The 15,435-nt window shown below is 40.8% G+C and overlaps 1 protein-coding gene across 4 annotated transcripts in view; it reads left to right on the forward strand.

Annotated features, from left to right (window-relative positions):
- LOC122412877 (uncharacterized) overlaps nucleotides 1-15,435 on the forward strand; it is a 132,574-nt gene that overhangs the window by 6,570 nt on the left and 110,569 nt on the right. For all 4 annotated transcript variants that reach the window (XM_043422831.1, XM_043422834.1, XM_043422832.1 and 1 more), the window contains one exon: nucleotides 14,381-14,679. The gene's annotated coding sequence lies outside the window, so the exon portion shown is untranslated. The remainder of the gene's footprint in view (nucleotides 1-14,380; nucleotides 14,680-15,435) is intronic.

The following is a 15,435-nucleotide window of genomic DNA, read 5'->3' on the forward strand; positions in this document are numbered from 1 at the left end:
GCTCGGAGATACCGGAGGCCGAAGTAGTCAGATCGATAATATAGTGCAGGGATGGAGAAATGGCGTAGAAGCAGGGGTCAAGGGAAGCGAGAAATGTCTCGTATACGATATTAGTTGTGTGTATATACATACATTTAAATATGCATGGGGATGGTTTGGATGGGATCGTGTGAGAAACGCAGTAATAGATATCGATATTGCATTCAGGCCCATCAATCACTTACCGTGCTGCCGGGGAGGAGGCCCGTTTCCCACCAGTCCACGATGATAAATTCACCTCCCGCGGATACACACCTCGCTCGCATGGCACGTACATCGTTCGTCTTTAGCGTATTCCGTTTCTATTCTCCTCTCTCTCTCTTTATATATGATAAATTATTTATACAGATCATAATTCACACGAATATAAATTCCCGTTAAAATAAGTTGAAACTCGATGAAACGTAGCAAACAATAAATAACGTTCGATTCAACGCTCACGCGTTTATCGAGAGAAGAATCATGGTGATTGAAAACAATGAAAGTAGGAGCATTAGAAAACGCTTCTTTTTTATCCCCAAAGAGCGATGAATGGGCGAAAGGTGCAATAATAATTGTACACTCGAGTCATTTGACGCTGCGTTTCACGCACGAAGATTAGAGAGCCAAAAAAAGCTATTCGCGTCGTTTTTTTCGTCGGTTTCTGGAGCTAAAACCGACGGGGGAATAGACGAGTTAAAATTGTGATGACGGATGCACTGGACTTTGAACGATCATCGATCGCGCATGTGTTGGTATACGAAGCAATTGCCTCTAAGTATCCACGTGCCCCATTTTGCTATAAACGGTGTTTCGCGCGGCGGCACGACCAACTTATGACCCTGACGGTGCTCCTGGCTCCCTTCCAAAACCGTGATTACAATCGTTTAATTTCCAAAACTCACACATTTTATTCGATTCCGCGAGCACCTAATTCAATCGCGGAGAGTCCCAAGTAGCTGAAAAAATGATGGAAATTGTGGGACCGTTTTCGTCTCGGTGTGACGAGGACAGGGGCAGGCACGGAGTATTCGCAGAGGTATGGAATGACCGATACATACGTGTGTTGGCTCATTCAGGGACTGTGGACATGACGTATGTTATTATATATACATATTTTAAGATTCGAGAATGCATCGCAAACGGTTTTCATTTTGCAAACGGAATATGATTTGCCATACGGTTGAGCATGTAGGTTAAAGCTTTCGTGCGAAGAGGCGCGAGCGAATGGGAAGTAGAGAAGGGCTGAAGGGTTCAGACTCTCCTCTTTTTTCTTCTCTGAATCCAGCTTCCTCGGTCATTCTTTTTATCTTTTTTCCAACACTCTCACATTTAAGTCCATCCGCTCTGTTCGCCCTCTTCGCCCCCCCCCCTCCCTCACCCCACCACCATTCGCCTCTCTCTCCCTCTGTCTCTTTGCTTTCGTTCTTAGCCCACATTGGGATGCTCGCTGGAGCAGCCTCATATACGTGACGTGGGAAAGAGTCACGTACATGTAACTTGCCAGAAGTAAAATCCTCTTCAAGACTTTCATTTCTTTTTGTGTACCGTACGAAGGCTCCTACATCAATGTAATCATTTTATTTTCCCTTTGCCGAGGCGCTCCGAAATTTTTCAAAACTTCGCGACCTTGTCGTGTTGTAATAGAAATATTTTTTGTCACAACGAGATCTTATATTTTTCAATTTTCACCTCCTCGGAATGCATTCCTATCAACGCTTATTCGTCGAAGAAATATAATTCGCCATCGGTGGCGAATATTTAACCATGCGAATATTTAAACGAATTATTCTTTCCGTTTTTTAATATTACTTTAGTCTAATGACAGCAATGAAAGGCATCGCTCAGCTGTCGAGCTTGAAGCGAAAACTTTAACAGGAAAGCTACAATTATTGCTGAAAATGTCGAGGAGCGAGGTTGACACCGTTCTCCATGGGTTTTTCCTGCTCACTTTCAGCAATTTTCAGGTGTACCAATAATTTAATACGTATATATTTACTTTTGGTATTCCGAATATTCAGTCTTTCGTTATGAACTCTCTTTCTCCAACCGGCAGAGATTTTCTTCCGTTATTATCGTCGGGAGTTGGCGTTCTTCATCTCTGAACCCTCCATCCTCGTGATTTCCCGCTATTTTATATATACCTCTCCTTAGTCGGATTTTTCTTCTCACATCCTCGCTCCCCAGGGTAAATGCGGGAGAATACAAGTCAGCTCTTTATTTCTCTCTCTCTCTCTCTCTCTCTCTCTTCTGACGGAAATTTTCGCATCTCGTTCTAGCAAATGAAATGCCTGATTGCTTTCTTCGAGCTCGAGTCTCATCCACCTGCTTTATCCAACGGATGGAATTTTACCCAGCAAAGACATTCCCAGACTTTTTCATACAATATATAAGTATGAATATATAAATATACATTTTTTATGTATATAGACGCACACGCGTGTGTATCTGTTCGTGTACAGACAAAAGTTTTAATATTGCGCACTTGCTGTATTTTCCCCGCGGCCATTGTGCTATTTTTTTCCATGCGGAGCGGAGAATTTTATATTATACAGTACACGATTTTATTTTATCGCGGACTGATGAATAAATTCATCGAATTATGCTCATAGTTTTGCTCTTTGTGAGGGGCATCGCTGAGTAATATTTGTTGGAAAACTCATTGACCAATTACCGAATTACCGAATGTTATTGCGCAGTTCGTTCGCGATGACTAGAAGCTCTCCTCTGGTTCGTCATGATTTTTAAATGTTGCGTAATTACATCGGAATTGCTGATGATTCGTTTAATTTAATTCTGCATCGTCAATTCAATATTAAAGTGCTTTCTCGTTCGATGCGTTAAGGGCTTGAGATTCGAGGATTTTCGTCTTTTCGACGCCCCCAGGTACATTTACTTTAATCAAAACTTTATGTGCTTTTGCAATATCCTGTTGCAAACTATCCTGCCGGTAGGAGCGCGTATCCATGGATGTAAATGTTGGAAGAGAGAATTTGCGAATATACCGAGGTCGAAGAGTCAACCGTACATTAGACGAAAGAGCATAAGGGGCAAATACGAGTTCTCCCAGAAACGCGAGCACGGCAAGAGCCACGGCGAGAGAAAGAGAGAGAGCCACTGATACCGAGAGTCATGGACATACAACGGAGTTTTAACCACGTGCGGTTGTTTCTGCAATGTACACACGTCCGAGAGCAACCGAGAAAGCTCCAAGAGACTCTTGACTCCCAAAATTTGTGTCATCCAACGTATATAGTTTGTCTGCTGTGTGTTGAATTTTATGTACATGGGCCGTTTCATCACGGCTCGCACTCTCTTTTCCATCACTTCATTCTCGCATGCATTTAATTCTTTTAGTAGAAATTTATAACTTCGATCTTTGCCATTTCAACGAAAAAGTATTGTTCCATCGTCCGACACCAGAAAACGAACGACCCTTCGCACGCTCTGCTTTCTCACATCGCCGACAAATTTGGTAACTCCTCGTATATTTGCAATTTTTATTAACGACACAGGAAAGTTTGTAACATCGATGCTTCAAAAAGTGCACGAATATGCATCGGGAAATTTCGCATGATTTTGTGACGACAGCATTTGTGTCGCACAAAACGTCCCATATAGATTAAAAGATATAGGCATAGTCGGCCGCGGCTAACGAGCTTTAAAGTCTCAGGATACAAGGAGAGACCGCGTTGGAAAGAGGGGATGCGGTGCTGGTAAAAGAGGGTCTCATACTCGTGATAGGAGGGCGGGGATATTGCCAAGAGCGACACTATATATCTATGGCTCTCATGAACTTGCTGTGAATTAATGATCAACTGTGCCAACGCATACAGCAGCACACATATTTCAGTTATACACGTTCGGTCTTGAGTGGCCAGAAACACGGAGTTTGCTCGGCTGGAAACAACATAACAGTCTCCAAAACTTTGTTATTCTATTGAAATAATTGGCCGTCTATTGAATTCATCGGTCCTGTCGTCACGTTCTCGAATAATGAATAATAATTAGTCAGCATTAGATTAATCGTTGAGAGTTAGGATAATAACGAAACGATCGTTATTCTTCCTGATAATGTTGCTGAAGCGATTCCATTGATCAGGGCCACGACCGATCAATTTGCAACTATTGAAAACACCGTCGATTTCCTCCTTTATGAATAACTAAAACTTCCAAATTTCCGTGCTCTTTGAGAGGTTGGAAAGAGATTGTTGTTTTCTGAAAAATTTAGTTATTTCCAGCCAAAGATAAGGGAAAACGGAGAAAAAGTTTCACGAGGCTTTTCATGCCCACGTGGTGTCCCGCAGGATTTTATTTTCATTTTTGAACGTGGGAGAAAATTGTCGGTAAATAATATTATTATAATAAGAGGATCACGTGAAATACGTTAATTGTCAACCGAGCAGCTGAGTGTTATAATAAAAGGTTGCCGTTTATGTCGAATAGAAAAAAAATATTTTTTTTGAGCGTAGAAGAAAATCGTCGGTGAACAATGTTGTGAGAAAAAACACGCACATGACGTCAAATGGCTCGATACCGTAATATCGTTATTCACAGTTTGTAGGGTAATATGGGGCAAAATGGACACATGGGGGCAAAACGGACACAGTTTCCATTTTGTCCCATAAAGTTGAATTCCGGGGCAAAATGGACTTTCCCGAAACTGAAATTTCCTAAAATGCATAAAATTTTTTTTTCTGTTCCAAATCATGTCCTGACCATAAATCATGGGGTAAATTGTTGAATTCCACGGTGACATCCCCAAAAAATTCAAGTTTCAGAGCAAAATAGATCTCAAACTATTTTCTCACTATCTATTCCCTTTTTTGACTTATTTTTAAAAACCACAATAGTAATCAAAGTACGAATAAGGAGAAACGGTTTTTTATTCATTTTTTACAAAAATCGCACTCATAGCTGATATCTTCGTCTTCGACACTTGTACACAAGGTGTGTGCCCATTTTTTGCATGTTACACATAGTAAATCCAATCTTCAGAGGACAACGAATATAACCCTTCGCAAAAAATGCAACAAACGTCTTCAAAAGACGAGGACTTGGCTGTCTTGGTGAGCTTTTTTCTGTCTGCTAAACTGCTACATTTCGAAAAATGTCGATATTTCGATTTTTATGCCTTGGAGGCTGTGTCCGATGTGCCCCGGAAAATTTTTTTCAAGAAATTCCGGAAACTAGGGCCATGAATCAATGGTGGGACTCCGATATAGTGCGAATACCAAATATACCCCAGCACGATGGACCCAAGTTGATTTTTTGCATTCTTCAAAAACATGACAGAAATGGGATATAAGATATGACTCATTTTTTTTTCATTTACATCCAAGGAATGGAGCCTGAGTGGTCCCATTTCTTTTTCCATATTACCGAGTTGACATTCTATTCGGGAACAGTCGCTTAGAACGGCTGTATTTCGAAAAATGTCGGTTTTTCGATTTTTATGCCTCTAAGGGGCTGTGTCCGTTTTGCCCCGAAATTTTTTTTTACAAAATTCGGAAAACGAGGACTGGGCGTCAATTTTGGGACTCAAAAATAGTTGAAAGACCATATATGCTCATCAATGAAACTTGCTTAAATCCTTAAGTGTCCATTTTGCCCCACATTACCCTATAATTTGCCAATTTGAGAATGGCGGAGTGCGCGGACTATCTACAGTCATTAATTGTAAAAAGTTGACACGTTTCTTGCCTTTGTGGACACTGGCGATCGACAACGTTTCGCGTTTCAACGCTCTCCCATTTTCGCGCAGCTGAAGCAAAAATTCGACTCGCATATTTTCGTAGAAATCTTTTAAGCGAAAATTGAACGAGCGAAAGTAGAGAATTTAGACTACACGGAGATAACTTTTTCGAAAACTTTCGATGAATTTAATCGAATGAATAAATTCGATGAGATAAACGAAGATACTAGCAATTTCCGAGTGATTTTTCGTGTCTCTACTTTTTTTTAACAAACGCACAATATTGGAGAGCGGAAAATGAAGTTGTTTGAGTAATCACTGAGGAGCAACGCGCGTGAGCTTTCGCAGTCGGTATAGTTCGACATGAACGAAATATATCGATAAGCGAGAGAACGGACGAACCATTTCGCGCGCCGTTTTTCTCCGTTCGTTCGTTCGGCATCGCCGCTACGAAAGGCAATTTATTCGGTGACTTTTGTGTGCAAATCCCACGGATTTTAGGCGGATACTAAAATCGCACGGTGTGTTCCGCGCGAGTTTCATACGAGGCTGGGGTCGGCTCAAGTGAGCGTATGGAAGCGCGTTGATTTCCTCCCCGTCGAAGAACAGACACGCTGCGATGGAAAAAGTTGAGAAACTGGAAAAACAAATTTCTCGGGAAAGCGAATATGGAGCGAGAATTACACCGCGGATTCTTTTGGCTTTCAACTCGCGTCCAATTATTTATTCTCAACTATCCAAACGGCGGATGTGAACATATTTCCGCGTGTGCGCCATTTTTTTTCCTCCATTTTCATTTCCAAACATTCTTGTTCTTCAATTTTGTAACTTTTTTTTCGGAGCCCGATTTCATTATTCATGACGCACGTTGGAAGCACGTAAAAATGCCATTTCGGTTTCCCTCGATTCGTCAAAAAAACAAGCTCGATGGGTGATACACAAACGGCATTTTGTCCTCCCAGACGCAAAGGACTCATTTCGAATGTAATATCGTACTACGAGCAACGTATGTAAGGTGATCGAGGCTTCCTCTTTGTTGAGCGGAGCTTTCCTGAGGCTCGCACCGGTAAACTTTTTTCGTCGCTCATCATTCAGCTCCCTCTTCGTTTCTCTTCGTTTCTTTTTCTCTTTTTCTCCCTCCGACGGTCAGTGAGGATGAATTAGAGTAGCAATAAGGGTGAGCCGGTGCCTCGGCGTGCGGGAACGACCCTCCTTCACCGAATTCAACGGCGACCGTGCGCCGAGATAAGGCTAGCCGAGAAAAATATTTCACATTGTCCACGAGAGCTCGGCACAGCTCGAGACAAGAAAATCGATATGACGCGCGGGTTGCTCCGCTCTCATCCTCTGTACAAGCTCCATGGTTTCGCTCATTTTTGACAATACTTCTTCCTCATTCTTTCTTACGTCGCTTCATGATTGATAATTTTGTGCTTTCCATCGCGGCGCGCTTTGTCAAATTTTTATCTCAAGTGTCGGAGGATTGTAAATTCGATTCCGATTCATCCGATCCTATAATCCTATGGAGGAGAGCGAGTGGCTCTCGAATAAGGTATAAAATTATGAATTGGATGCTGAGCTTTGCAGAATGTAAAATCAAACGAGAAGACAATACGAGTTCAGCCAAATATTTATGTCTGGCGGATGCTCAGAGAGAAAGAGACTCCTCCAATGGGTTACATAAAACATCGGAGATGGAAAGAATATGTTCCTTTTGATGGCTTATTCCTGGCAGGAACTGGGTAATGTCGAGCGAAGGAGATCCGTGTGGATAACCGGCGACTGTCGGGGGCGATAAAATGTTCGATGTATGCAAAGTGTGAGAGACGCGTTCTCGGGGAGCGGCACGAGGACAAATGTCAGGGAGTTTATTCTCACAAAAATTCACAAGAGAAGCAGCCTCCTCTGTATACTCGCGGTGACAACCGCGGGTGCGGAGAGCGGAAGTGAAACGTCACTTCGCATACGCTTTGGCTGAAATGTCTCGTTTCGGTCTCGATGTTCGACTGAAATCGAACAAATTTGCAACATAACATTTTGATGCTCCTCGGGATAACTCGTTCGCGATAATCATATTGCCAGCAGTCGACGCGCGGTGCCAGGGAAAAAAGCTTTTTTTATCTCGATCCACCGCCGGACACTCGCGTTTCCATCTTTCCGATTTTTCTTTTATCGGCATTTTAGGCGCTACGGGAGATTGCCTGGAATGAAAAATTACGTAGATCCTAAGAAGAGAGGTTGTAAAAAAAATAAGCTGGATAAATTCTGGCGCACGCAGCCGAGGCAGGATAAAAGTGCTAGAATATTCTTTTCAACTTACGAAGTAAAATATTTAATCCATAAAATCGTGATATAAAAATATCGTAAAGTTATCAAACTGAACGCATTTTTTACGAGTTCAAAGAATATTGAGATAAAGCGTAAAATGGAGTACACAGGTGTAAAAAAGAATACGCGTACATTGGTTTGGGACGAAGCAGTGGGAGGAGCACGGGAAATTGTCGCATACGAGAAGAAAGCAAGTAAAAAGGTCGGATTTAGAGGTCGCCGACTCGGCCTTCTCCGACGTTTATTCCATAAAGTTATTGTGATACGGGCGCGGTGTGTCGCCTGCTCGTCGTCGCACCTGCTCTCGTAACTGATTGCTCCTTTTATCGTGCGTACACAAATCGAAGCGAAGATCACAATCGGGAAGCTGATGATTCCAGCACTCGCCGAAACATCGATTATTTTTTCAGAGTCATGTGTTCATCGCGTTTTCTTTTATTGAGAATAAATAAAAACGAAAATCTTGAAGCAGTTCTCGCGCGGCGCTCGAACGCCTCCGAAACAACGGAGCTGCATATGGACCAGAAATAAGTCGACGATCTCACGCCTTCCGCAATTACGTGATTCCGCGGTTAATACTGACAAGGAACATCACTTTGGTGTCCCCCTCCGATTTTCTTGAAACTGCTGTATGTGAAAGAGCATTCGAAAGTAAGAGACACGTATTTTTTTTTATCGGCGGAAAAACGGTTTTAAGGGGTGAAACCACCCTTGAAAGTAAGGCATGTCAGGGGGTGATTTTGCAGTTTCACCAGCAAGCACTCAACTGATTTTGATAAAACCAAAACCAAAATGTTTCTTATCTGAAGTGATGAAAAGTTCACCCTGTGCACGAAAAAAAAAAAAAAAAACAGGGGGTTAACCACCCTTACATTCTTATATATCTCACGCCACAATAAAAAGGAACGAATATGAAGGAATGAAACGGGTTCTATTTCCATGAAAACATGAAAATAAAGTTCACGTGTTTTTGCATTTTTGCAAAATAGCAGTCTTAAGGGGGTGAACTACCCCTTTTTTGAATTTTCGTACCGTAGGTGGTTTATTTCTGTTTTACATGTTTTTGCTGATTCGAAATATTATAATAGTTTCGAATCAAGATTTTCTGACGTATCGAAGTCAATACAAGACTCTGAATGGGTGAATCTCCCCCACTCGATTTTCCTCTTTATTCGCTATTTCAAAATTTCTCCCTGCATTTCGTTCAATTTGGTTGCTCTGCATCGAAATTACAAATTTAATAATTTTAGGAACATATAAAACTCGTATTGACCTGGATGGTGTCGGTTTGGCGGGGGGGGGGGGGGGGGGGGGGAAGTTCTCACAACTACTTTTTCGGTGATCATAGAAAGCTTGTAAACTGCACGTAAATGAATAGGTACCATGCTACAGATAAAAATGCCTCTATAAAACACTTTCATAACTTTGGCGGAAAAATAGAGGCGTAGACATATGATCCCGGTGTTTGTGCTAGATAAAAATGTTATCAAGTAGTTATGATCACCTGATATTTTTGGCATTCTCACACACCGAATAACATTAGTCATTCCGAATATTCTTGAGTCATGCATCAGATAAAAACGTTATCAGGCATCGTGAGATTAATAAATATTTTTTTCTTTCGATACTTATTTTCGAAGGCGGTAACCATTAGCATTGTACTAGTGCATTTTTGAGTGAGCTCCAAATCGTGCGTGCTTTTTCTGTGCTTTTGGTGTATTGTGCCTACTACTTTTACCAGCATGAAAGTCAACCCAATCAACGTTATCAAATTGTTACTGGCTACATTTGAAGCTATGAACATTGCACAAACTCCTGTTAATAATGCAGAAATAGAGATGAAGGAGAATTTCGAAAAAATTTTAATCGATTCTATGCAAGATTACAACGGGATTGAGATGATACAGGAAGAAACTCTTGATTTTCAAGAACCATTTAAAGAGTTCGAAGCAATTGCTGTTGAAGATATGATATGGCAAAAGGATGATGATGTCGATTCCGACGCTTGTTCTGGTGACGATGAGCTGAGCTATGATTATAAAAAAAAAGCTGTTGAATATTGGAGATCTGGTAAAAAAAAGAATTACAGTGTTGAAACCGTCAAACAAAAATACAAATCTGTAAAATCCATACGGCAGTTACGACGCTGGGCACAACAACTGAACAAGGGTGGTACATATAAAGAAAAACTTGCTCGAATTTCTGAATACACATTACGGAATATGAAAACTGCTGTAGACGCGGGTGTCATTGTTCATGATATTGACCTTCGAAAGTGGGCTCTACAGGCACAGAAAGAAATAGGCCATGAAGATATACGATTCAAAGCTTCTCATAACTGGCTATGGAAATTTAAGAAATCGCATCGCATTGTTTCCAGAAAAATTAATAAATTTATAACGAGAAAAACTGTGGAGGAAGAAGCGCTTCTGCAAACAAATGCGGACAAATTTGTTCAAGATGTTAAATTACTAATAGAAAAGTATGGGTCAAGTAATGTATATAATTCGGACCAAAGCGGTTTTCAACTGGAAATCCATTCAGCACGAACTTTAGCGATGGAAGGATCGAAAAAAGTTGAATGCGTTGTACAATCAGTGTCTTCAACGACCCATAGCTACACGATTCAGCCAACAATAAATGCCAACGGGAAACTACTTTCTCCACTTTTCATAGTATTAAAGGAGGCAAAAGGTGAATTTGGACCGAGAGTAACGAACGAATTGTTTAAGCCAGATAACGTCATAGTAACAGCATCGAAATCTGGGAAACTTACTTCCGGTGCGTATTATCGTTAAGGGTGCATCAACTTTTTCCAAAATATAGTTATAAATATATAATTTGTTATATGTTTACAGATCATTTTAAAATTTGGATGGAATAAGTTTTTTTTCCGAATGTTGGAAGTGACAATGTATTACTGATTGATTCCTGGAGTGGACACTGCCCCAAAGTTGTACGTGAAGCCACCCCTCATGATAAAAAAATCATCACAATGATTATCCCAAAAGGTACAACTGGAAAAATTCAACCGCTTGATGTATTTGGATTCAGGATATGGAAAAATTTTGTACGACATTTTTCAGATAGTGTTCTATTAGTGGATGCTGATATAAATTTACATTTGAGGAATAATATAATCAAACTGCAATCTTTGGCCCACAATCAATTGTCATCTCCACGCTATATCAATCTTTTCAAATATTCATGGTTTAAAAGTAATTATATTACGGAAAAACCGGAATATTTCGAAAATCCTGTTGATTTTGGGTTCGGTCAATCAAAAACACACTGTGAAATACCTGGTTGCAATAATATAGCGATTATAAAATGTGCATGGTGCAAAAAATCTTTGTGTTTGAAACATTTTTTTGATGAATATCATTATTGTACAACGTATGAGCCATAATTGCTGGAAATGATAGGTTTTATTATATTTTATTTCGATATATGTACTTATCTAATAAAATCCGATTCTATACTATGAGACGGTTAATGAATTGTTAATGTGTATTGAAGTTTCATTTAAAAAATGTTCGTTAGTAAACAAGATCAACAGCATAGACTTATTCAGACTTCAAAGTTGAATCGTAGTAAATATCAAATGGCTCCCCTCCTCCTTCCCTTGCCCGCCAAGATTGAGGTCAATACGATCATTATACGTTCCTAAAATTATTGAATTCGTAATTTCGATGCAGAGCAACCAAATTGAACGAAATGCAGGGAGAAATTTTGAAATAGCGAATAAAGAGGAAAATCGAGTGGGGGAGATTCACACTTTCAGAGTCTTGTATTGACTTTGATACCTCAGAAAATCTTGATTCGAAATTATTATAATATTTCGAATCAGCAAAAACATGTAAAACAGAAATAAGCCACATACAGTACGAAAATTCAAAAAAGGGGTAGTTTACCCCCTTAAGACTGCTATTTTGCAAAAATGCAAAAACATGTGAACTTTATTTTCATGTTTTCATGGAAATAGAACCCGTTTCATTCCATCATATTCGTTCCTTTTCATTGTGGCGTGAGAAATATAAGAATGTAAGGGTGGTTAACCCCCTGTTTTTTTTTTTTTTTTCGTGCACAGGGTGAACTTTTCATCACTTCAGATAAGAAACATTTTGGTTTTGGTTTTATCAAAATCTGTTGAGTGCTTGCTGGTGAAACTGCAAAATCACCCCCTGACATGCCTTACTTTCAAGGGTGGTTTCACCCCTTAAAACCGTTTTTCCGCCGATAAAAAAAAATACGTGTCTCTTACTTTCGAATGCTCTTTCACATACAGCAGTTTCAAGAAAATCGGAGGGGGACACCAAAGTGATGTTCCTTGTGAGCTCCGTGCGGAAACCATTCCGATCCTGCAATTTCCCGAGCAATTTCTTGTATTCATTAGTGCGATAGAAAAACATGGAGGAACGCAGAGTTGTGCGTTGACAAAACGAATTGTTTCGACCAAATCCGAGGTTCTGAGGATTCCGGATGTTTCTGCTCTCGGATATAAAAAGCTTTTGCCTCGTATACGTATACATCATTCGCCGAAGCTCAGCCGCAAAGACTCTTTCGTGGTCATCACCCGTTCGATTTCATCAGCTCGGTTCGCTCTCTTCGCTCCCCCCCCCCCCCCCCCCTTCCATTTTGAGCTGCTTTTCTATACCATCACATTCCCGATTCCCAGATCAGTGAGAGACGTCTTATCCTACGGCATCATATCGTACGGTATTATATACGTAATGTAGGACCGACTGAAACTCTTTTCTGTGCTGGACCGACACAAGCGGATTACCTCAGTCACTTGTAATCTGGAAACTGTATCCTGGAAATATAAATGTAACGGGGGAAAAAAGGAATTCCCTTTTCTGTGTATTCGCGGATTTGTCGTTAAAGGGAAGCCTAGAAATTCGGTAGAAAGTGAAAAGCGAAGTGACGAGTATTTTTTCTTGCCAATTCGTAATGCGGAGTTGATTTTTTGCGTGGATTTCTGTGCGCAAAATAGAATTGCATATTTGAGAAAAGTCTCGTTTAGCTATTCAATTGTCGTTGCAAAGTTGGCTGAAAGTGATAGGACGAAGGTCGCGCTGCGGGGCTTTCGTCGAAATTCGTTATTTAGAATTGGTCCAAAAGTAATCGAATCCGCCAGCATCGGTCGCGGGCTTACGAACGTGAGAGCGCTCGCGTATCGCGTAGCACTGCACGCCAGGCCCATTATATTGTCCGTTGGAGGATTGAACGGGGAGTTAACTAGGCGGGACGACGGACGACGGAGGAGCCGCCGTTATGCGAAGGCTTCGCGTAATAATTAAAGTTTTCGCAGTTACTAGCCTAGTAACGAAGAGTGTCAGGTGTCGGCTAAGAATTCCCTTATAAACTCTCCTGTACGTTGAAAATTCGCGGTTTTATGTATTCGACATTATAGAAGGGATAGGGCGAGAAAAAGTTTTCACTAAAGAGATTTTATAACGAGTTATAATATCAAATTATAATCAGTTTCGTTTCATTAAATTATAACGAAGCTCGACTGAGTTGTACGAAAGGATAATATATTCGCTATTCTTCTCTCGTTAAAGTCAAGTCATTTCGAATTATTACTCGATAAAATATGTACGTCTAATGATTTTCGCGTCAATAAAAAAAATTTGTAACCTTTCGACGTCACACTTTTTACGGTAACAGAGTATTCGATCTCTTTTTGAAAACCGTTTTTTCAATTAATCCTGAGATCGTAATACCATCCGTTGGTAAACAATACGACTGCGAAAAACCGAGTAACAAGATTCGTGAAAATAATGAGTTGTAATGTACATCATTGGTGTCTATTGTGCCTGAATGCAATAATGAAAGTGTAAAAACGCCACAAAAACTGTGGATTCATCGTGTTCATCATTGGTAGATTTGTATACGTTCTGCTTTCACAAAAGCGTCTTCCATGATGCGATTTTAATAAAATAAAATAAATAATTAAAGTCCGCAAACGTCATAATAACTTGTATAAACTTTTCAAAATAATACGGAACGCACGATAAAAATCTCGATTGTTTACTATCGGAGTGACGTCACTTTGGAATCCGCGATACGGCGATTGTGTTTTAGACGTTTGAAAAACAGATGAAAAAGACGATTTTTAAAATTGAGTTATAAAATTTACGTTGCATATTTATGAATAGATATTGAAGTTTCTCGTTTTATTTTTACGAAATCTATTGTAAATGTGTGCATTTTTATATTTTTTCTTACACGGTCTATTAGATGAAAAATGTACCGAGGCTCAGATCAAGTAATTTTCCAAAACTTGTGAAATTCAGTGAAAAGCAAGGAATGATTTGTGTTTTTTTTTTTCAGAATATCTGTGGCATGCGTAGACAGCAGGAAAACTCGGGGCTCGAAGACGGCTGGAAGGGTGGCTCGGTCTACGGTAGCGCGGTAACATTGGAAACTGGCACAACCGGAAATTGTTATCACGGGAGTGACGGGACAACGAGTTGCGGAGGAGATCGTTGCACAGGGATAAACGAAAGCCTCGTCACCGCCTCGAAGCGGTTCGAGGACCGGTGAGCACCGATACGGGGCGTGAAACCCCGTTGCCTCGATCGACGTCCAGCGACCCTACCATCTGCGATCGTCGACGAACAGCAGAACAGGTTTCTTTTTTCTTTCAACTTTTCTATTTCCTTTAAGCAACTGCCAGCTACGAAAACTTACGGTTTTTTTCATTTGGTCCAGTGAGTTAGATTCACTCGCGATTATGCGCTTGATTGCGAGACTCGATAGCAGTGACTGTCCGTCCATGAGCAACCAGCAATTCCAGCAACGAACAAAGAAAGCAAACATCGACGGGAACATTCACTAAAAATCTGCTCAACTTTGGCTTTCCTCATCGCATTCTTTATTTCGTTAATCGAAAAAAAACAATACTGTTTTCCCGCCTTCCCACTTGTCAACGAAGTAGGAAAAGAACCGCGGTAAGGAAAGGAGATCGTGATTGATACGCGCTTGTGTCTGGTCTCGAGAAGTTTTGCTCGGAGACAACGGGCAAAAAAAGCGCACTAGGAAACGGCAGAACAGGGGTTCGAAAAAAAGGCGAAACCGAGATTCTACGGCGCGTGTAGGCGGAGAGAGAGAAAGAGAATTCGAACGTTCATTTGTCCTCCCCCGAGTAAAGCTCGAGGGAGTTTGCTCGGTCGGAAAGCGTCGGTGCAACTTTGTCCATCAATCAGCGCTCGTGGAATAAACGGTCCGAGTCGCATTCCTTTATATATATATAGTGTGCGTATATATTTACATATGATTGCTTCCGCCTGAGAAAGGCGTATCGTCCGAATATAAGTATAAATGCGCCTTTTTTCATCAATTCTCCGCCGTGCATACATATTAGATATTTTTCGCCCTGCTCGCGC

This window comes from Venturia canescens, chromosome 7 (assembly GCF_019457755.1).
Source record: "Venturia canescens isolate UGA chromosome 7, ASM1945775v1, whole genome shotgun sequence".
NCBI classification, from domain to species: Eukaryota; Metazoa; Arthropoda; class Insecta; order Hymenoptera; family Ichneumonidae; genus Venturia; species Venturia canescens.